We start from the raw sequence: 23,140 nt of genomic DNA on the forward strand, positions 1-23,140 counted from the left end.
TGCTCTCTTTCTCTCTCAAATCAATAAATAAAATCTTTAAAATTAATTTTTTAGCCAAAACACATAGCTTGAATGTGTTTTTTTTTAATTTTCAATAAGAACATTTTTTTTTTAATGTTCTACCTACTAATCAGTAAAACATGAAGTATTAATGTGGATATAACAGCTGAAGCTTCATGTGTGTTGAGTTTCTGGCACAATACTTACTGACCATTCTTAGATTGGGAATCCCCAATTAGACAACTGATTATTCTAGCATTAAAGTTTAAATTAATGAGCACAGATAAAAATCACTATGTCTATGCCAAAGCATTTTAAAAGAAAGACATCATGACCAATTAGTGTTTGAGGTGCAATTACACATTAACTACCTTAGGGATTTAGTCAGGTAGTCCTGGATATAATTCCTAGTTCCACTACCTACCAGCTATTAAACTTGGGTGAGTCATTTGGAATCCCCAAATCTCATATTCTTCATGCACATGGATTCCATTAATTTTTATTAGCTGCTTTATATGTGACAGTCAATGTGCTTAGTGCTTGGGATACTGGACTTAGAGGAGTCCTTACCCTCATGGAACTACATTTCACTAAGATGACTAGATCTTGATCAATAACTTAAAAAAAATGAAATCACAACTTGATAAATGATATGAAGGAAAAAATTAATGGCACAAAATGGAGGGCCCTGACCTAATCTAATGAACCAGAAAGAGCTTTTATGGGTAAGTGACATTTGAGCCAAAATTTAAAGGTTTAATATAAATGAACTGTGGAAGAGCATGGAGTAGAGGCCAGTTTTCCTGGAAATTCAGAGATGAAGGTGAGAGAGTGTGCTAATTTAAAGCTACAGACTTGGGCAGGAATCTGAACATGTACAGAGTCTTAGAAATTTCAATTTTTATCCTGAAAGTCATGAAAAGCCATTAAAGAAGTTTGCTAGAATTATCACATGATCAGATTTCCACCTTAAGAACATCACTCAGACAGCATGAGAGAATGTGGCCAAATTGCAAGAATAGATGATAGGTATCTATTTAAGAGGAAGTAGTCCAGGCAAAAAAAACGCATGGATGAGACCTCAAGGGAGATTTTTTCCACTATAGTGATTCCCTTAAAAATTTCCAGTACTATTCAAAAATTTGGGAATGATGAAATAGTATTTGGTCATTCACAAGAAATCATCAGAATGTTAAAAAAAAGAGGTAAACAATATTGTCCTTGTTGTTTGGATATATTTGACTAGCATGCACACACAGATTATGCATAAAACTTTTAAATTAGTGAAAATAACCTGTGGCTCAATTAAAATCATTGGCTCAGTGATAACAGAGAGAAATAGTAAGTCAAAGATTATTATGTTTTACATTTAGAATGGGCCTTAGGGTCAGTTGATACACATCCTGTTTTATTAAATTCTAAATGCTCAGCCCACCATTCTTTTCAATGAGAGGAATTTCGGCTTTTGATTGTTTACTGTGCCATTCCTAGGATTCATTCTGAAATCTCAGAAAATTTACCTTGTCTTAAATGAATAAAAACGTATATCCAGTGAGTTTAGTATATTTAATTATCTAATTTCTCTCTTACCAAGTTGCAGATACGAGAAAACTGAGAACAACTTCATACTGTGTGTTCCTAGTATTTAAGCACTTGGAAAAGTTTTCTTTACTTATACTGTCTTTATCATTGAACAAAAACAAATGAGTCAATTGTGTCCATTTGAACACCCTGCAAGTCTATGATGTCTATACAATGCCACATGGGAATACAAGAAGCTCTGCTATCAGAATCTAACCACAGATGAACTTGACTCTTGAAAATATAAAATCAAACTTGGGAAGCACAGCACACTCAGTCTGTATCTGGCATGACAAAGTATTTTCAATTGGGAAGAGATAATATATGGCTCTCAGGATCTTTGAGGATGATGTCACTGGGTATTCTCCCTGCCAGCCATGTTATATACTTACAAGTCAACTCATTGTACCGGAGGAGTAAAGAAAAAAGTACATTGTGTTAACCAAAACAAATGAAACATAGGTCTATATTGTTCGAGTTGTGAGTTGAAATGCTTCTCTAGAAAATAAGTTGAAATTGGAAAAAAGAACCTAGATATAGAAGATCTAGTTCTAAGACATTAAGAATTCATCAAGCACATAGTAGAACAGAGATAAAAGAAGAAAAGCAACAAATTGTCATATGCAGTGAATTTTATATGCAGCTGAATATAGAACCACCTTTGATGCTTTGCCTTCCTTTGTTTTTCCACACCATTTTAAGGACGACCTTGTGCTTTTAAATTGTGATATCATGTTCAAATGCCAGGGGTGGGGGTGGGGGAAAGTAGAGGCAGAATAAGGAGATGCTGGTCACGGGTTACAAAATTCCAATTATAAGAGGAATAAGTTCTGAAAAAAAAAAGATGAATAAGTTCTGGAGATTCAATTGTATAGGTTGATGAATAAGATTGTATTTTATACCTGAAAGTTGCTTAGAGAGGAAATCTTAAGTGTTTTCATTACAAAAAACCTAAAGTGATAATTATATGAGGTGATGGATTTGTTAACTAACCTTATTATGGTAATCGTTTTGCAATATATACCTATATCAAATCATCATGTTGTACACCTTAGATTTACATAATGTTATGTGTCAATTATATCTCAATAAAGCTGGGGGAAAAAAGAATGTACTATCAACTCTTACCTGAATTTCTAACCTGCTGGCTAGACCTACAGATTTTGGATTTGACAATTCCTATAATCATGTGAGCCAATCATGTGAGCCAATTCCTTCAATGTAAATAATTCTCAATCTCTTTCTCTCCACTTGGGTCACTATTTTAATATTAGGTTATTTTGATATTTGAGGACAGATCTAATAATTTTTCCCTACTCATATTTAAGGAGTATAAAGGCTATAATTTTAGCTACTCTATTACAGACATTATATATATATAATAGACATCATATATATATATATAAAATAATGTCTATATATATATAGACATCAATCTTCTCACCACAGTATTTCTGATATCTACCTGATCTTTTCTTTTACTACTGGCCTGAGTTTTTTCACCTCAAGGATGTTTCTTATTATTTACCATTTTGTTATCCATCAGCTCCTTTCAATGAAACCTAATCTATTCCAGACAGGCTTTCCATCATGTTAGAATTCATTCTTTTCTGTCTTCTAAAGATACAAAATATATTTGTCTTGTGCATATTTTAAGCACAGAAAGGACACATAGTACACTGATTAGGAACACCCAAACTACACCAGTCAACCACACTTTAAAATCTGTCCTCCCCACTTAGCAGGTGTACGAACCATGGACAGTTAATTAACTTCTCTGTGCTTCATTTTTGTTATCAGTAAAATGGGGCCAGTAACAAACAATAACTTCCTGAATCTGAAAAGTAAATGAGTTAATAGATACAGAGCAGTGAGCACAGCGCCTAGTACCCAATAATCACTTAGTGGATTTTAGTTATTATTATAACTTATTGCAGTGATATTTTTTTTTCCTTTGGGAGAACCATTAAACTACTTTTGTAGTATTAAGGACCACAATGTGATGACCTACTTAGTTTTCCCATGTTAAACATATGCCAGGGGCACCTGGACGGCTCAGTCATTAAGCGTCTGCCTTCGGCTCAGGTCATGGTCCCAGGGTCCTGGGATCAAGCCCCACATCGGGCTCTCTGCTCAGTAGGAAGCCTGCTTCTCCCTCTCCCACTCCCCCTGCTTGTGTCTCTCTCTGTCAAATAAATAAATAAAATCTTTTTTTAAAAGGATTTTATTTATTCATTTGAGACACAGAGATACAGAGAGAAGAGAAAGCAGGAGCAGGGAGAGAGGCAGAGGGAGAGGGAGAAGCAGGCTCCTCGCTGAGCCAGGAGCCCGATGTGGGGCTCGATCCCAGGACTCTGGGATCATGACCTGAGCTGAAGGCAGACGCTTAACTATCTGAGCCACCCAGGCGCCCCGATAAATAAAATCTTTAAAAAAAACATATGCCAAGAAAACATCTGGAGATGAGCTTGAATCTCAAATAAATTGTGGACAGCAGACGGTAGAAATCCAGTATTATATACAAACAGAAAATCATCCAACAAGATGATTCATATGATCCAACAACAAATATCCAGTGTAAGCATTAAAGATAAAACAAAACAATACACACACACACACACACACACACACACACACATACACACACAATCTATACTTATAGCCTCAGAATAGGAGGAAGGAAGGAAGGAAGGAAGGAAGGAAGGAAGGAAGGAAGGAAGGAAGGAAAGAAGGAAGGAAGGAAGCATATGTGAGAACTGATAATATTGCTATGTCCTTGGATTGGAGGATTTAATATTAAAAACACTTTCCAAAATAGGTTTAACATAATCGTGGCTATATAATAAATATTACTTGAATGACAAAACTAAATATTAAAGAATATATTAAAATTACAGGAAATAAAATTATGTGACATTGAACTGTAGCCATATCACGGAAACAGAGGAAATAGTCCTGAAACCTTATAAAGTCTACATAAGAACTTAATAAAGAGGCAACACAATTTGAAGTGGGAGAAATTGTTATTTTCCTAAATGATGTGATAAAACTGATCAGCTATGCAGGAGAATATTTTAAAGCTTTCCTCTGCAGCTAACTGTAGAAAGAATTTTAAAAATCAAAATAAAATAGCAACAGTTGTTTGAATTAAAAGAAAATATTGACAAATACGATTTGACTTTTAGATAGAAGGCTTCCTTTAGAAAAATAAAGCCTGGGAAAAATGACTTAATCTAAAGGAAGAGACTGAAAGATTTGGTCACATAAAAATATCCAGCTAAAAAATATTGAAAACACAGACACTACTACACACTCATGGAATAACTAAAGATGTGGAAGAACTGTTCTCTTCTATACTGCCAAGGAAATACAATTGACACAGCCACTTCAGAAAACATTTTGACATTATCTACTAAGTTGAAGATACAAAATCTTGAGAACACAGCAATTCCACTGAATAACCCTAACAGAAATGTGGGCAGATGTGCACTGAGTCGTTGACGTGATTTTTCATGGCAATTTTTGTCATGATACTGGCTTATAGCAACAAACATGAGCCTCACAAACATAATGAAATCAGCCAACACAGAAGAGTACATACTTTATGATGCTATATAAACTTCCATAACAGCTAATAAAAAATACAGGGTTGGAAGTTAGAATAGTGGGTGAAGGTAAAAGAATGGTGCTTGGAAGGGACAGAAGATACATATAAGGTGCTGGCAAAGGTCTAATTCTTGAACTAGCCTGTTCAATGCATTTGTTTTCTGATTACTCATTGAGCTGCCAATGACTGAGCACAGTGAGGTATCAGAACTGGGCCATCTCTGCCCCACTGAGGATTCCTCGAATGTGTAATATTTGCTGTGGGGTTTTTCCAGCAGCCCACCCAAGACTTTCTTACAGATTCACTGAAGTCTGAAGCTCTCACTACCTGATCCTCTGTTTTCTTTTTCTTCTGTCAAAAGTGTCAGGCCTGCATCATGATCTGAGTTCTCCCTTTTCACTTATTTTTTTAATTTTTATTGTTATGTTAATCACCATACATTACATCGTTTTTGATGTAGTGTTCCATGATTCATTGTTTGCTACAACACCCAGTGCTCCATGAAGAACGTGCCCTCTTTAATACCCATCACCAGGCTAACCCATCCCCCACCTCCCTCCCCTCTATAACCCTGTTTGTTTTTCAGAGTCCATTGTCTCTCATGGTTCGTCTCCGCCTCTGATTTCCCCCGCTTCATTCTTCCCCTCCTGCTATCTTCTTCTTCTTCTTTTTTTTTCCTTAACATATATTACATTATTTGTTTCAGAGGTACAGATCTGTGATTCAACAGTCTTGCACAATTCACAGCACTCACCATAGCACATACCCTCCCCAGTGCCTATCACCCACACACCCCATCCCTCCCACCCCCCCACTCCAGCAACCCTCAGTTTGTCTCCTGAGATTAAGAATTCCTCATATCAGTGAGGTCATATGATACATGTCTTTCTCTGATTGATTTATTTCACTCAGCCTAATACCCTCCAGTTCCATCCACGTCATTGCAAATGGCAAGATCACATTCCTTTTGATGGCTGTATAATATTCCATTGTAATATATGTACCACATCTTCATTATCCATTCATCTGTCAATGGACATCTTGACTCTTTCCACAGTTTGCCTATTGTGGACATTGCTGCTATAGACATCGGGGTGCACATACCCCTTCGGATCCCTACATTTGTATCTTTGGGGTAAATACCCAGTAATGCAATTGCTGGATCATAGGGTAGCTCTATTTTCAACTTTTTGAGGAACCTCCATACTGTCTCCCTTTTCACTCTTGTTCCCTCTCCCTTGGACCCTTCATAGATACTTGCCTGATAAACTTCTTATATTTCTAATTCCACCTTGGAGTCTGCTTCTTGGAAGACTTGCATTAACCCTACTGGAAGCAAGGGTGATCAGATAGATACTTGTAGGGAGTAAGACTTTTTTTTTTTAACTGGATCACTTCCAACTTGAAAGGAAAAATCCATCTTCTGTACATGTAGAGGCAAAGGATGCCTCTGGAAGAAGGTTTCCTAATTCCATAGAATTTGCTAAAATATTATCTTGGGAAAGTGTCCCCAGGGGCAGTGAACCTCCCTGGTGATGCAATGATTCAGGTATTTCAAAGGTATCAAAGGAACAATCTACACTGACACCTTGCAGAGGAATAATGAAATATGGAGGAAAATGAAACCACTAAAGATGAAGTGTGACATTCAGTGGGCATCTTTGGTGGAGTCCAAAGAGGAACATCTCCTGCAATGGGAAAATAAACCCAACTGATGGTCAAGCACCTATAAATAGAGTTGTAGACTTCCCGATAATACTGACTGCCTAGGCAAGACAGATCTCTCATGCTAAGGCTAAAGGCCAGGTTAGAAAACTCTGAGACCCTGAAATACAGAATAGGGAGATGCTCCCATGGATTGTGGTTGCAAGGATCTCCCTGAACCCTCAAATCCAAAAGAGGTCATATATAGTGGCAACCCTTAAATCTACATCTTCAACCCTCACATCTACTCTTCAGCCCTGTAATCAAGACTCCAAATTCAGCACTAATGGATAATTAACCAGAATTTTTGTGTTAATTCGATCAAAATATCGAGAGAGAGAATCCATTTGGCTAGCGACAGGGGTAGGAGATGGTGGGTCGGGAACAGGCAGGCAAATCAAAAGATGTCTATTATATTATTTAAAAGTGTAGTGGGGTTGTGGTATATGCAGTTTATGCACACCGAGGAGCCTCAGGTTATGGAAGCCCAGTAGGAGCATGAGCACAAGCATGAGGAGAAGACTGTTGCGAAAGGTTAAAACACTTGAGTTTGGTCTTAACATCATACAGTTGCAATTGTCAACAAACAGGTAAAAAATTAAGTCTTGAGGAAATTAAAAAGCAAAGGTGAAAATTCCGTATGTTTAAGGAAAAGTTGAATCATCTATCATGACAAATATTACATAAGAGTTAAGAAAGCTAAAAACTCAGTCTAAGAATACATTGGCCTGCCAGAGGCCAAGTCACAAAGTAGAATAGGAACGCTTCATCACTCCAAGTTATTCTGCATGCATATAATGTCAAGTATGACTAAGAAAAGCACTAACCCTCTTTATTTTTTCTTCCCAATCAGTATTCAGTACACAAGTATAGTATTTATTATTTATCATATCCCATTGGAGAAATGTGTACCTTCTTAAAGATATAATTGGGAACAAGTTAAAATTGCTGTTTGAATTAGGTGCAAAGGTGTGTTCCTTGTTAGCCAAAGGTGAGAACATATGGTTTAGTTTAAAGAACATGATGACATTGAGACAGCAGTTGGCCTCTGGTATTTTGGCCTCGCTGCGTGTGTTTTGAGTACCTTTACTTGCTGAATTATGATATGTGATGTACATTTCTGATCAGATGGAAACAAATCACTGGGTGTCCTTTTTTATTTCTCTGTCTTCAGTCAGCTGTTTTTAGCTTCAGCACTTCTTTTAGTATAATCCCTGCATGTTTCTCCTGAAGCTGTATTTACATGGCTAATTGATATAAAAAGGTGGTAAAGTACAAAGAGTGTGATTATTTAGGCTTGTAAACTGTTTGTCACTGTGTTATTCTAGAATTGTCAAGGAGAGGAATATAGAGTTTTCTTTCTTTTTTTTTTTAATAAAATAAAACACAACCATATGTTTGTTTTGTTGAGGATCTTCCTATCTAGCCATTCTGGAAAGCCAGTTTTCTGAAAGGCAGATGAACAAATACTCTAGAACATATTAAAAAAATGGAAAGTTAAGTGAATTTATCTTTATTTTAAGGGCACCAAGTAAACAGCTTTTAAAAAAGGAAAGCCCATAAAATTTTGGATGCATTTATATTTATGCTTGATATATAGTGTACTTGAAGCTGGTTCAGCTAAATATTTGAAGAACAAGTAATCCCACAACTATATATATAAAATCTTCTAGACTATAGAAATGTAGGAACACTCCCAAAATTGTTTTATAAGGTTGATATGGTCTTGATACTTAAACCAGAAAAAGACTATGTGTAACAAAGGAAAATTACAGGTCAATCAATCTTACTTTTGAAAGAAAAATTAAAGATTCTACACAAAAGAAGATAATATTAACATAAAAATCCATCATAACCTATTTGGTTTTAACCTAGAACTTCAAGGATGTTTTTGTAGACAACTTCTATGCCAATTTAATATCCATTCTTCTCTTCTTGCCTGCTAATACAAATTTTATTTACTCAGTAATTTCTCCTTTAAATTTCCCTTCCATATCTTCCCTTGCAAGGATGCCATTTGACATAGTTATTTATGACCAATGAGATATTATAAAATCTGCCAGACCATTTGAGTGTAACATTTTTCTCTCCCAGTGAAAGGAGACAGAGGGTTCAAAAACACCCTTTTCCATCTCTTCATTTCTTGAATGATGACATGATGTCTGAAGTTCTACCAACTACCTTGGGAAAATTCAGTAAAAACATGAGGATGAAATCCAATAAGCTAGAATGGCAGAAAGGCACTGTGAAAATATGAAGAAAGCTTGGATCCCTGATGACATGTTTAAGAAATGAATCAGCCTTATCTACTAGCTACGTCTTAACTTATCCTTATGTAAGGAAAAAAAATGTTTAAGTTGATGTTAGTTTTGTTTTCTATTGATTTGCAACTGACAGCTCTCCAAAATGGTAAATTTTTTAACTTGAATAAATGTTCTTCACTACATAAGATAATAGACCCAATGGATAAAATCCAGATGATCCTCTTAATAGATGTAGAAAAGACATTTAAAAAAAAACCCACCATTTTATAATTAAAAAATCAAAGTAGGAATCAAAAGAAACTTTTAAATCCGATAAAGGGCATCAGCTTGAAACTTGAAGCAAATATCATAATTAGTAGCAGAATATTTGAGACATTAATTTTAAACTCATAAAGTGGATTTAAACACAAAATAACACATGCAATAAGATTAGACTATGCCAAAATTGTAATATTGACTAGTAAACATAGATGAGTGCTAAATAGGGTATTTAGTATTTTTTCCCAAAGTTTTGGTTGAAGTTCCAATGCAGCAAGAATATTAGAGAACCACACCAATATTCTAAAGAGATATACAGCTAGACACTAACATGCAGGACTTGTCTAATCCTCTTCAAGTCCATTAAAAAGCTACCCTATTCCCTCATTCCATAGAAGAGATGGTCTAGATTATGCATGAATGTAACTATTTGTTCTTAGTACTCTCTATGCTCAAGGTGAAAGATTTTCTGTAGCTCCCTGCAAGGACAGTAAGTTGTCCACATTCCCAGTGTTTGTCACGGCAGGCAGTACTGTCCTGCTGCACAACTACGGGGGTCATTCTTTCAACTCGTTCAGTGCACATCCAGTCCCATAAACTATAAAACAAATCCACTCTGGAATGAATGCATGTGTTCTTGTAGGTCAAGCAGATGTCGTGATATACAACTGGCATCACTTAATGTGATCTCACCAAGGAGAACTAGCTGCCTAAGGGAAGAGAACTAGCTCTGGAGGAAAATTTCCTGAAGGCAGGAGCTAAACGTGGGTTAGAAGACACCACCAGAGAGTTAATATTAGGGAATTTCTGTGTGTACATCCTCACAAGAGAAGTTTTGAAGAATCCATTAAGAAGCCTTCGGAAGAGAGAAAATATGGATGATTGCCACACTGGGACACACTGACAATGAAAGTCTGAAAATCATCCAACCTAGATGTGAAGAATTTTGCTCTCTTCCTCTAAACTCTATGTTTCTTTGCTCTATTTTTCTCTCAGTTCAGGAAGATTTAAAGATATTTAAAGAGAAGAAGTAGACAACACAGCAAAACAGACACACAAAACCCAGAGTTTTAACTCTTCTACCATGGTGAGTTCACTAGCCATGAACTGAACTAAATAGAAGGGGAAAAATGAAGCTTGATTTAGACATAAATTTGAAGTTTTTGGTTAGAGTGGAAATTTAAACCCCTGGAGAATTATGATAATTATCCAAAACAAACTTGCATTTATAAATGAATATGATCCAAAAGCCAGGAAACTCCTGAGTCCTCATTATCCAAAAACTGAGAAAAGAGATTTGACACAACACATAGGCATTAATGAAGAAAAGGAAAAATCAAGCAAATTTTGTTTGCATTCCAGTGAGTTCAGAAATATCAAAATATGGAAAAATTTTAAGAAATTCCAAATATTTTTAGAAACTTGAAACATTTTAACATGTTAGTCTGTTGGTGTGAATAAATAATATTAGACTCAATTTATAAACAGTGAAGCCAGAATCTAATTTTCCTACAGTCATCATGATGATGAGAGATAATACATATTTGTGTGATTCCTCGTTTATTTTTACGTCTTCTAAATATTTTTGACAAGCTATCCATTCTGTCTGGTTTCTTATCTCATGTCTTCTATTTGCATTAAAGGATTAAATCTACTTTGGATTAAGACTTGGTGAATTAAGTCATCCATGCTCACCCTGAAATTTATCCACATCTTGAGTAAATGTGGGGGACATGTGAGACTAGTAGTAAGCACATGTCAGGGAGTTGGTATTCCTTTTCATATCTCATCTTTTTAACCCTGTGAGATTAGAGTTTTGAAGTCTTTCAGACCTGCACTGACCAGATAGAGCTACATTAATGGAATTTCCTTTTTCTTAAGTGTGCTTGGCTATTCCAGAGGAAGAAAAAAAAATCTCATTTTATAACAAATGTGGATTTTAGGACCATTATGATTAAATAAGCAAGTTAGGCAGAGCCTTATGATACTCATCAATGACACCAAGATTATAAGGTTGGAAGTCATGTCTGCAGTTCTCAGATAAAGAAAAAAAACAGAGAGGGAAGAAGAAGACAAGCAAGGAGAAGGGAAGGGGATGGAGGAGAAAGAGATCACAGATGGCATTCTGATTATCCTAACTGAATGTTTATGGATGACACAACTGAGTGTGTGCTACAAAATCATGTTTTCTTCTGGATTCTGAGTGTCATACGTTCACCTGAAAGGGTTTAAGAGCATACCAATTTGATAACAGATTTTTAATTTCTTTATTTTATTTCTAAAATTTACCCATCTGGTTAAATATAAAGTCAGAACCAAGGGAATAAATTATTTTCACTCCTGGTGTTTATTTTGGATATTTTCTGAGTTTGCTCCCACTTAGACCCTCCCCGCCTTAGTTATTAGTTCTATGTGAGAGGAGTGTATGGTGCTGGCTGGAAGCTGCAAAGACCTCCCTAGGTGGAAGAAATGAGTATTGGCCAAGGGACAAGAACAAAGAACATTTGGATTACGACTGTGTAACAACAGAGTCTCACTCATTTACAGTGGCTGTTCAACTATATGAGCTGTGATGTTTACATGTTGATATCAGCTCTGCCCTGGTTGGTTGTTATCCTAGGATATTTGCAGGCTTTCCACTTTCAAATACATGTAGATAAATAGTTCCTCTCAGGACAACTGGCATCAGCCTTTAAAAATTCCTTCACTGTCTTTGACTGCCAGTGTATGTTTCTTCCTAACTTGTTCAATTCAGAACAAACCTATCCTGGGTTTAATCTCTCTGTGCTATTCCTCCACCAGGATAAACAATGTGAAACACAATACCAACTCTTCCAAGAAGATTGTTCTATCTAAAACAGGCAAATCGCCATTGAGGGGCAATCAATATTCTATTTTTATTAACATTTAATATTTATTTTCAAGGACAAGCTCATGCATTCTTTGATAATTAACCATATTTTCTTACTGTTATAAAGCTTGAGTTTTTGGAAGTCCTTGGTTAACCAAAAAATAAATAATATTTCTCTTAATACAAATTTTGTTTCACTTCGAAAAAAAAAATTATGACATTTTTGACGGTTTGAAAGGACAAATTGTCCGTTGGAATGAACAATGCATCATTTGTCTCTTTGAATAACTTTATTTCCAAGCCCTATGTAACCCTTCATATTTGGAAGTTGTTCACTAGAGCTGTGAATAATGATATCATTCATCTCCTGTCTGAATCAGATTTAATTAGTGTGACTTACATTTATTAAAGAGCATTCTACTTCCGTCACCAATTGCTTTTGCAGCTTCAGTACTGTCTTATTAAAAAAAACACAGACTTTAAAGTCCTTTTGATCATCTTCCAACAGTGGCCAAATTACTTCAATCTTGGCTGTATCTACCACTTAAAAAACAAACTACATATTCAAATTTGTCATCTAATGTTTTATCTGAAAATGTGTATTCTAAATATAGTAGCAGGCTCCTAGTGGATCTAAAATGCCATCTTACTTCAAATTGGAAGACATGTGACTCATCTTTGATTAATTATATTCAGAAGTCAAGAATAGAGATGATAGAGATGTACCAGGCTAGCCTCAAGCCCATTATATTAAGTCAGGAGATTAAGTAAAAAAAAAAAAAAAAAAAAGACTTTTTGTCTGTGAGAAATAAGGGGACAAACAAGATGCCTGGTTTTCAACTAGATAAAAGATCAAAATACTCAAGATATGACCTTCGTTGATTTAAAAATGAAACCCAAAGTATTACATTATATTTTAACATTTCAGTATGTATAAAGATGACTGATTTAAAAACTCAAGTTAATTTTATTTCTTCATATTTATGATCATTTTATCTATAAAATATAAGCTATGCTCTCTCTTGTGTACCTGGCACTACATTAAAATATTATTCTTTTCAAATTTGTAAGAGTTTACTTATATTTAATTAATATGACTATCCTCATAGATTTTGCTATTGGTTTCTCAGTTCAAAGGAATATTTTCTCAATCAAAAGTTTTCATGATTACTTTTCATAATATTGCCTTATTATATCATCAGTAGGGTTTAGGACCTAATAAACATATAACTTATTTTAGAATAGTGATGTTGTGACATATTACAAGGGTGTGACATTAAGTATTTTTAATAATATTATTCAACAAGGAAGTATTTGCTTTATCTAGCTTAATATATTTGGATATTCATATTAAAAAATCTCCTTGGACCCTATGGACAAAGTCACATATTTCAGCTGCCTTCTTTAGGACATAAAGTAAAACACAGAACTCCTACCATTTCCCTAATCTAAGGAAAATCTGGTCAAAAGCCAAATTATACTGAAGTGTTTGCTATATTTAGATCTTAGAATGTTTGCCAAATGTGTGACTTGCTTTAACTGTGTATATTGTTCAGCCAAATGTCAACAATTATCATTTCATTATACTGAAAACTCTGGCTTTAAGCCTCCTCTTGCTACAGAACACATCCATGCTATCTAGAAAACTCATTTTATGTAATTATGTGTCGGTGGGCATGGTTACTAAAATAACTAAATATCACCCAACCACCAAACAGAACTTTGCACTCATCATGTTTTATCTTTCAGTAGTATTAGAGGTCAGTGAGAAAAATATCTCCCTTTTAATGATGTGGAGATAAAGTAGGAAAATGTGCAAAGCTCATAATATGCCTGTTATCCTTGTTCTCAAGCTTGGATTTAAAACACCCAGCGTTCAAGTACCATGGATAAGGTTTTAGAAATACACCACAAATCCCAAAGACTTAAATGGAGGACCCAGTGAGAGAATAAAAGAATATGTGTATCTTTGTCCAAAAAGTAATTCTATTTTTTCAGGGATGGCCAATCTCTGGTCAAGCACCAGCTTGGAAATGAGAATGATTATAAAGATAAAGCATACATCTTGCTGCCCAGACCAGCTGACTCAACACTTCAGATTATCGGAGTAACATGTTAAGTACAATACAACTCACAGCTTAAAATTTGGTACAAAACATCACTCTGCTTTCTATGTTCATAAATAATGAGATTATTTTTTACAAAGTGTTATTTTAACATTTTAAAGCTGTATTAACTTTCTCTATACCAGGCACTTTTCAGCCTAATTCCAAGTTTGGGGCTCAAGTTTTATAAACTTTTTTTGAATGTCTGCAAAATTTTGATAGGATAAACTTGAGTATATTTGGATGGCGAGAGGGTGGGGATTTGTTTAGAAAATATATATTCTCAATCAGAGTCTTCCAGGTGAATTGATCCGTCCAAAGGCTAAGAACCCTGCTTTGTTCCATTCTCTTCTGGTATCTGGCTGCTTTCTGGCATTGTACTCTTCCCTCATTGCCGGTCCTAGTGCAGTTAATTGTGCTCTGGGCACATGTTCTGAATAGTTGGAATGAAAAGTTCCATTTTAATTGTTTTGGCCCATGAGGTAATTTAATAGTGATCTGGGTAAATCCTAAAACACTATTTTTAACAGGGCAACACCCTAATAAATATACTTCCATGGAGCTTTGTTAAATAAATCTGCAACAGTATGCCACTTGTTTCTAAAACCATTTTCTATTTTACATTACACGGATGTGAGAAAATTGCCATTCTAACAATTATAATGAGTTCAAATGTCTCCAGTCTCAGAACAAAACCAGATGTAACTCATAGGTAAGTTTTTTTAAGACCCCTTAAAAAATGACGTTTCCCTCCCCTCCCCCACTCTACCTTCACTCCACAGGTTCATTGTGGTGTAAGCAACTTGAATGTTGTTGATGTTTTGTGAGTATAAAATCCATGCAAGAAAGATGTATTAAATATCATTTGTAGGGTTAGTTGAATATATTACTAACAATATAGTTTTTAAAATTGTTATTATTCAGTTATCACTTTTATTATTGCTTTTGCTCTTCTAAACCTAGAGATTGGGAAAGAAATTAAAAATATACTTTCCAAAGGATTCATTAGAAGCCCAGTTCATGCTTAATGCAGTTGTCAAAATATTCTACTAAGCTTACATTATTATAGAGGTTTTCATAATACCTACTTTCTTAAAAAAAAGAATTGAAATGCCAGTAATTTGGACTTAAATAGTTATAGCTTTTTATTTTTACATAATTATAGATTTTGAGAAGAATTACAAGACCAGTACAAAGAAGTCTACTAAACCCTTCACCCAGATTCCCTTAATAACATCTTACACAGTCATATATCTGTTAAAACAAAGAACATAATTGTTATACATTTATAGAATTAAACTACAAATATATTTGAATTTCACCAGTTTTCCCACCAGTTCCCATCTCCTGTTCCTGGTTCCCATCTAGCGTCCACATTGTATGTACTTGTCATGTCTCCTGTGTTTTTTGAATCTGTGAAAGTCCCTTAGTCTCTCCTTGTCTTTCATGACCTTGGCACTTTTGATTAGTACTGGTCAGTAATTTTATAGAATGTCTGTCAATTTGCATCTGCCTGATATTTCCTCACAATTGTACTGAGGTTATAAATTACTGCGAAGGGTGCGCTGGAGGTAATATGCCCTTCTTTTTGCATCATATCAGTGGTCCCAGGATGTTGATGTTCAGCATGCTCCCATCTTTTAATTGTTTCTTTGCTTTGAGCACTTCTTTAACGTCTATCACCACAAGATACTCCATGCTCATCATATATTATCTCTGACCTAGTCCTGGAATCATCCATGTCTCCAAGAAATCCTGGCTTGTTTTTTTTTTTTTTTAGTTTATTTAAATTCCAGTTAGTTAACATACAATGTAATACTAATTTCAGGTGTACAATTCAGTGATTCAACACTTCCATACATAACCCACTGCTCATCACAAGTGCCCTCCTTAATCCCCATCACCTATTTCATCCCCATCTACCTGTCCTCTGACAACCATTACTTTGTTCTCTATAGTTAAGAGTCTGATTTATTTTATTAGAAAAGGATGTTTTCTATGATAACTGGGTGCTAAGTATCCTCACTGCTAGGGAGTGTCATTGCTTTTAGTGGCTTTCAGTGGATAGAGACAAGAAATATGTGTATGTATATTAATACATTCACATCTCTATCTATCTATCATCTATCATCCATCATCTATCATTTATCTATCATCACACACACACACACACACACACACACACACACACACACACACACACATGCACACATAGTTCATTGTAGCACCACAGGGTTAATTCTAACCTCCCCTTTTATTTTTTATAACTTCTTGAACAACCTGGCTCTCATTATCACATTATACTTATTTTCTCAAATATATTATGCAAACAAAATAATTTAGGAATTTTTAATCCATCATGCACCAGAACACAGTATATGTGTATAGTTCACATTGTTTTTGACCCGTGATTTGCAGTCAAAATATTGTATTCTGAAGTTGCCATAAATCGCTTCTCTCTTCCCATCCCCTTCAGTGCAGTTATATAATTCATTTGTGATACAATTCAATTATTTGTCAAAATTTGCATTCTATCTCCTCACCATGGGCTGATTGTTTCATTTTTAACATTTACATGCAGTAGTAATTACTCTTTATAATGGGTAGTCTTATTTTTTTGGTGAATACATGCAGTCATATATCCAACACCATTTCCATCCAGAAGAGTTCTATCACTTCAAAATGTTCTCATGGTCCCTTTTTATCATTAACCTTGACCCATACTTCTCTAAACTGTTCCACCATTGGTCTTTTTTTGTCCTTATACTTTATCTTCTCCATCGTCTTATGTGAATGGAATCACAAATCATGATGTACATAGCTTTTTAATTCTGTCTTGCTTTTTTTTTACTTAGCAAAATGCACTTAAGATTCATCTGTATTTAGCCTGAATCAATAGTTTATGATTACTGTAACTATTATTTCCTTTGCCAAGGATACTTTTTAAGAGAATTCAAAATTTTCAAGTTGTAATAGTTTGGACTTGATATCACTGTAAAATAAAAAAAAATCCAGTATGCTCTAAATGTTTATATGTGAGGCACTTATTTTGTTTCAAATACATACAAAGAGAAATTTCCTTGTTTCCATTTCATTTTCTGTCTCAGATGTTGTTAGCAGAGGGAAAGTTGATAATTAATAGTTAAATTAACATTTAGTAACTGGTATTTAGGAAGTATAGAACTGAGTATGAGGAAAATTATTTACTGAGATTTCCCTTAGTAACGTTAAAATAATGTCCAAGAACTCTACAGAAATATGTATATAGCTAGAACAAATTTAAGAGTATCACTGAGACACCTGGATGGCTCAAGTTGATTAAACATCCAACTCTGGATCTTGACTCAGGTATCAATCCCAGGGTTGTGAGTTCAAGCCCTGCACTGGGCTCCACACTAGGCATAGAGCCTACTTAAGAAAAATGGAGGCACTTAGATGGCTCAGTCAGTAAGCATCCAACTCTTGATTTAGGCTCAGTTCATGATCTCAAGGCTGTGAGATTGAGTCCCACATCAGGCTCCATGCTAGGTGTGGAGCCTGCTTGGGATTCCAAAGGCTGGATTCAAACCCTTACTTCCAAAGCTTGCCATCCATGTAATCTTGTGTCTCAGCTTTCTCATCTATAAGACGGGATGGCCATAATATCTGCATCACAAAGGTTATTGTCAATATTAAATAAGATACAAATTTCAAAGTGCTTAGCACAGTACTTGGCACCTGGTTAAGTATGCAATGAAGGTTAAAATATGTACATATCTATTTATCTCCCAAAAAATTCCCTGCTCTGAAATGTGTTTACCATATGAATAACCAGAACTAACTAATAAATTCAGATGTCTACTGAAAGGGGAGGGAGAGGACCTTGTCAAATATCATCCCCTGTCACATTGTGACCAGAGAAGACTCTCTGGACAGTGATTCATGTAGAATGTTCCCATTTTATCTGAAATTCCAAAGAGTGGGGTCATAAGAGAGGTTCCTAAATATTCCAGTATTTGTTTATAAATGATTGATTTTAATGGGTATAAGTAAACAGAAATAAATAGAAGATAGAACAAAGACAAATACATTTTTATTATAATTTGCACCTACTTTTATTATTGACAATCATGTTCGATCTTTTGTGGGTTGTAGTAATTCCTCCTCTGCAACGTCTCTCCTATCTCATGGCTAGAAACAATGAATGCACAAAACAAAAACCAATGACTGGCTGTTAATTAACCACTTACAAAGCATTTTCACATTTGTTACCTTATTTAACATCTTAACGCACACGTCCACACAAACCCACAAACATATTCACACATGCAAACCTTGTGAGCTAAGAATGACCGATCTTCTAATACCTTTCTAAAGGCTTTCCTGCATTTATTCTTTCAGTGATAAGTACAATGATAGATACAGAGGTTATTATAGAAGATCAAGAGGAACATGCAAGTCAGGTTGTGGCAGTCAGGGAAGGTTTCCTGGAAGAAGAAATGCATAATCTGAACTTTGAAGGCTACACAGGAAGTAAAGAGGTGGTAAAAGAAGGCAGTCCATTTCATTTGCAAGAAACAGCAGCTGTAAAACACAAAAGCGTGGGTCATATGAGAGATTTTGGAGATGTAAAGTGGTTTGGTTAGCTAAAGAGAAGGATAGTCATGGATTGGTGGGAGCCTACGTTGGAAAGGTAGTAAGAAACTAGATAACCAAACTTAAAATAAATGTCAAAACTTTAACCTAAAAACCGTGGAGAAGTATGTGCAAATGTCAAGCCTGGGAGTAACATGATCATAAATTTAGAAATATCATTTTGAAAATAATGTAGAGGGTGGAGTAGTCATGGAGATATGGGAGGAGGTAAGGCCAAGCAGCCAGATAAAAGGGCATTGTAGTGTCTCAGGATACAAGCAATAAGTGTCTTGAGCCAGGAACTATTTATGAGGCCGTAATGAACTGAGGAGAGCTAAAGAAGCCTGACTTGGAGGTATAGATAGGAGGTGAGGATTAAAAACATGAATTTAGGAAAATATGGATGTCTCTGGTGTGGGCTTGTGGGTAAACGGATGTCTCACACATGCAAATGCTAATAAAAGAGAAAGCAAATGCAAAAAATAAATATAGCACATTTTAATTGGACTATTCTGAATTTCACAAAGATATTTGGTGGGCATTTGAATATATAGGTCAAGGGCTGAGCATGGAGGTGTTAGAAAGAAAAAGTTAACATTCATTAATATATGCATAGAATTTGGAGCAAAATGTTGGGATGAGTTTGCTTAGGAAACTGTCTTAGGAGGGACAGGGCACTACAGGTGAGGGTGCATATGAAGAACAAAGAAAGGGAAGACCAGACAAGGAGCAGAAAATAGAAGCCAGGTGGGATGGAGAGAAAACAAGAGACAGAACAGCAGCAGCTGACTACCAAGGAGCGAGAGGGTTGCAGGAGGAAGGAAAGGCTGAACTTTGTAAGACACCAATAACTTTAGTCAGAAAGAACTGAACGGTGTTTGTTGTGCTGACACTATGGAGTCACTGAAGGATTTACAAAAGAGCATCTGTGTTGACCAGGGGCAGGTATCATGAACCAAATTGTGCCCTTGACATTTGTATGTTGAAGTTCTAATCTCCAGTATCTCAGAACGTGACTGTGTTTGGACATAGGGCATTAAGAAGGTAATCAAAGTTAAACGAGGTGTTTAGGGTGGGCCCTAATCCTATCTGACTGGTGTCCATCTGAGAAGAGGAAATTTGGACACTCAGAGAGACACTACGAGGGTGTGCAGACAGAGGAAAAACCATGCAAGGGTACAGCAAGGAAGCAGCCCTCTAACGCCAAGGAGAGGCCTCAGAAGGGCTTCTCTCAGACTTCTAGCCTCAAAAATGTGAGGAAATAAATTTGTGTCATTTACGCCACCGAGTCGGTGGTCCTTTTTTATGGCAGCCTTAGAAACTAATACAGCTGGGAAGAAAAGTCATTTTACCAAACTGGAAGGTAGAAAGAGGAAACAATAAATGTGAATGTCTCTTATAAGCCTTATGGTTAAAGGGACGTACTAGGGGAGAGAAATTTGCAGTAAGGAAAAGCTTTAAGGTTAGGTGGTTTTGTTTTGTTTAAGCTAGGAGACAAGCAAGCATGTTTATAAACTAAAGGGAAGAGGAGGAAGAATCTTTCAGGAATAAGGAAATTATTTAGGCCCAGTCTCTAAGGAAACTCAACAAGAGGGCGATCACTCATTCATTTATTCATTTTGGAACAACATATTAGTGAGTACCATATTAGTGTCACGTAGATAGCAATAGGAGTCATTGTGGGGCTACAAAGATAAGTAAGGTGTAGGTAATTTCCTTCAAAGTGCTTGCTTTGTCACGGAGAAAACACCTAAAGAGTGTATTGCAGAAAACTATAAGGCGTACTAGGGTAGAACATAAGTAACCATATGGAAGCAGTATCTACCTGAGCTAATTGTGGTCTGGGCATGTTGCTTGGAGTGGGTTATGCATGACTTGAATCTTCAAGGACAAAAGGAATTATTTAGTAAGAGAAGGAAGGATGCGGTTAATAAGAAAATGACAAGACAGGTTGAATAGTCTTTTCAAAAGCAGGGGGGCAAAAAATAGCTTAGAATAATACTGTTGAGGAGATATGCTCATCCTTTAATACACATTGATTGATCTTATACACTAACTAGGATGTATATAGATTTTTGAACTAATGAGTGTATGTGTGAATTTAATAACTATACTGTAATTTTATAATAACTCTATTTGTTGCAGAGCAAAACTTAGCACAAACAAGATCCACATTAGATTGGGTCCAGAATATTTATTTACTAGGTTATCACAAATGTATTCATTTCCTCTTGGTGCTGTGGCACAAAACTTAGTCGCTTTAAAAATGCAAGTTTATTATTTTATAGTTGTGGAGGTCAGAAGCCTGAAATGTGCTTAAAGGATTAAATCAAGGGTCATCAGGATTGCAGTCCTTTCTGGAGGCTCTAGGAAGAAGTCATTACTTTCCAGTGTCTAGAGACTGCCCAAATTTCTTGGCTTATGGCTCCCTTCCATCTTCAAAGCCAGAAGAGGCCTGTCAAGTCTTTCACACTGTGCGTTATGCTGATAGTAGCCCTTCCCACTCCTTCCAAGTTTCTGATTACATTGGACCCACCTGGGTGATCTAGGAAATCTTTCCTATTTTAAGGTCAGCTGAATAGCAACTTTAATTCCATCTTTACCTTAATTCTGGTGGCCATGTAACAAAACATATTCAAAGGTTCCCAAAAATTAAATTAAATTAAAATTAAAAATAAAAAAAAAGGTTCCAGAGATTAAGAACATCTTTGGAGGGGCGCCTGGGTGGCTCAGATGGTTAAGCGTCTGCCTTCGGCTCAGGTCATGATCCCAGGGTCCTGGGATCGAGCCCCACATCGTGCTCCTAGCTCAGCGAGGAGCCTGCTTCTCCCTCTGCCTCTCTCCCGGCTCATGCTTTCTCTCTCTGTATCTCTGTGTCTCAAATGAATAAATAAAATCTTTAAAGAAAAAAAAAAAGAACATCTTTGGAAAGCAGCTGTTCTCACCACTTTGCAACCAATGGTCCTGGAATGTGGACATCTCTGGGAGGCCATTACTCTGCCCACCACAATTTGCAGTCTGACCTCCAAAGATTTGCAAGCAATCCACGTGCAAAATACATTCATTTTATCTTACCATTCTCCCAAAACCTCAATAAATCACAGAGCCAACTCAGAGTTTTAAATCTCATCTACTTCTTATCAACTCTGTTGCAGTTGACTCTTGAACAACACAGGTTTGAACTGCATACATGCACTTATACTCAGATTTTTTATAATACAGAACAGTACTATAAATATTTTCTCTTCCTTATGATTATCTTAAGATTTTCTTTTCTCTAAATTACTTTATTGCAAGAATATAATATGCAATACATATAACACAAAAAATGTGTTGATTGTTTATATTATCAGTAAGGATTCTGGTCAATGGTAAGTTACTAGTGGCTAAGTTTTTAGAGAGTCAGAAGTTTCTTTTTTTTAATTTTTTATTGTTATGTTAATCACCATATATTACATAATTTGTTTTGGTGTACTGTTCCATGATTCATTGTTTGTTCATAACACCCAGTGCTCCATGCAGAATGTGCCCTCCTCAATACCCATCACCAGGCTAACCCATCCCCCCACCCTCCTCCCCTCCAGAAACCTCAGTTTGTTTTTCAGAGTCCATCACCTCTCCTGGTTCGTCTCCCCCTCTGACTTACACCCCTTCATTCTTCCTCTCCTGCTATCTTCTTCTTTTTCTTTTTTCTTAAAATATGTTGCGTTATTTGTTTCAGAAGTACAGATCTGTGATTCAACAGTCTTACACAATTCACAGCGCTCACCGTAGCACATATCTTCCCCAATAAAAAGTTTCAACTGTGTGTTTGTGTGGCAGGGCAGGGAGAGGTTGGTTCTCTTAACCCCTGTGTTGTTCAAGGGTCAGCTGTGTATGGAGTAAACATTGAAAAATAGAGGACCTGTGGGACTACTTGCAATTAAGTGACAACAGTTTTGATCAATTTCAAAGACGCATTTAGTTCAGATCTCAAAACTGGTATTAAGAACATCAAATCCATAAATGGGGCTAGAAATAGACTGGAAAAAAAGAAGGGAGGAATAAAGCCTACTAGTATCCCCTAAGGACATGTTTCTTTTAATACGGTCATTTCTTATGATGGGATTACTTTGGAAATGGTGGTTACAATAAATTCCTAGATTAATTTTGGATA

At 35.8% G+C, this 23,140-nt stretch overlaps 1 long non-coding RNA gene across 1 annotated transcript in view; it reads right to left on the reverse strand.

Moving 5' to 3' along the window:
• Positions 1 to 2,236: 2,236 nt before the first annotated feature.
• LOC113916133 overlaps positions 2,237 to 23,140 on the reverse strand; it is a 38,340-nt gene continuing 17,436 nt past the window's right edge. Inside the window, exons 3-4 of the long non-coding RNA XR_003517843.1 lie at positions 18,463 to 18,540; positions 2,237 to 2,411 (exon numbers count right to left, since the gene is read on the reverse strand). This is a non-coding gene — a long non-coding RNA (uncharacterized LOC113916133). The remainder of the gene's footprint in view (positions 2,412 to 18,462; positions 18,541 to 23,140) is intronic.

This window comes from Zalophus californianus, chromosome 1 (genome assembly GCF_009762305.2).
Source record: "Zalophus californianus isolate mZalCal1 chromosome 1, mZalCal1.pri.v2, whole genome shotgun sequence".
In the NCBI taxonomy this organism is placed as follows: Eukaryota; Metazoa; Chordata; class Mammalia; order Carnivora; family Otariidae; genus Zalophus; species Zalophus californianus.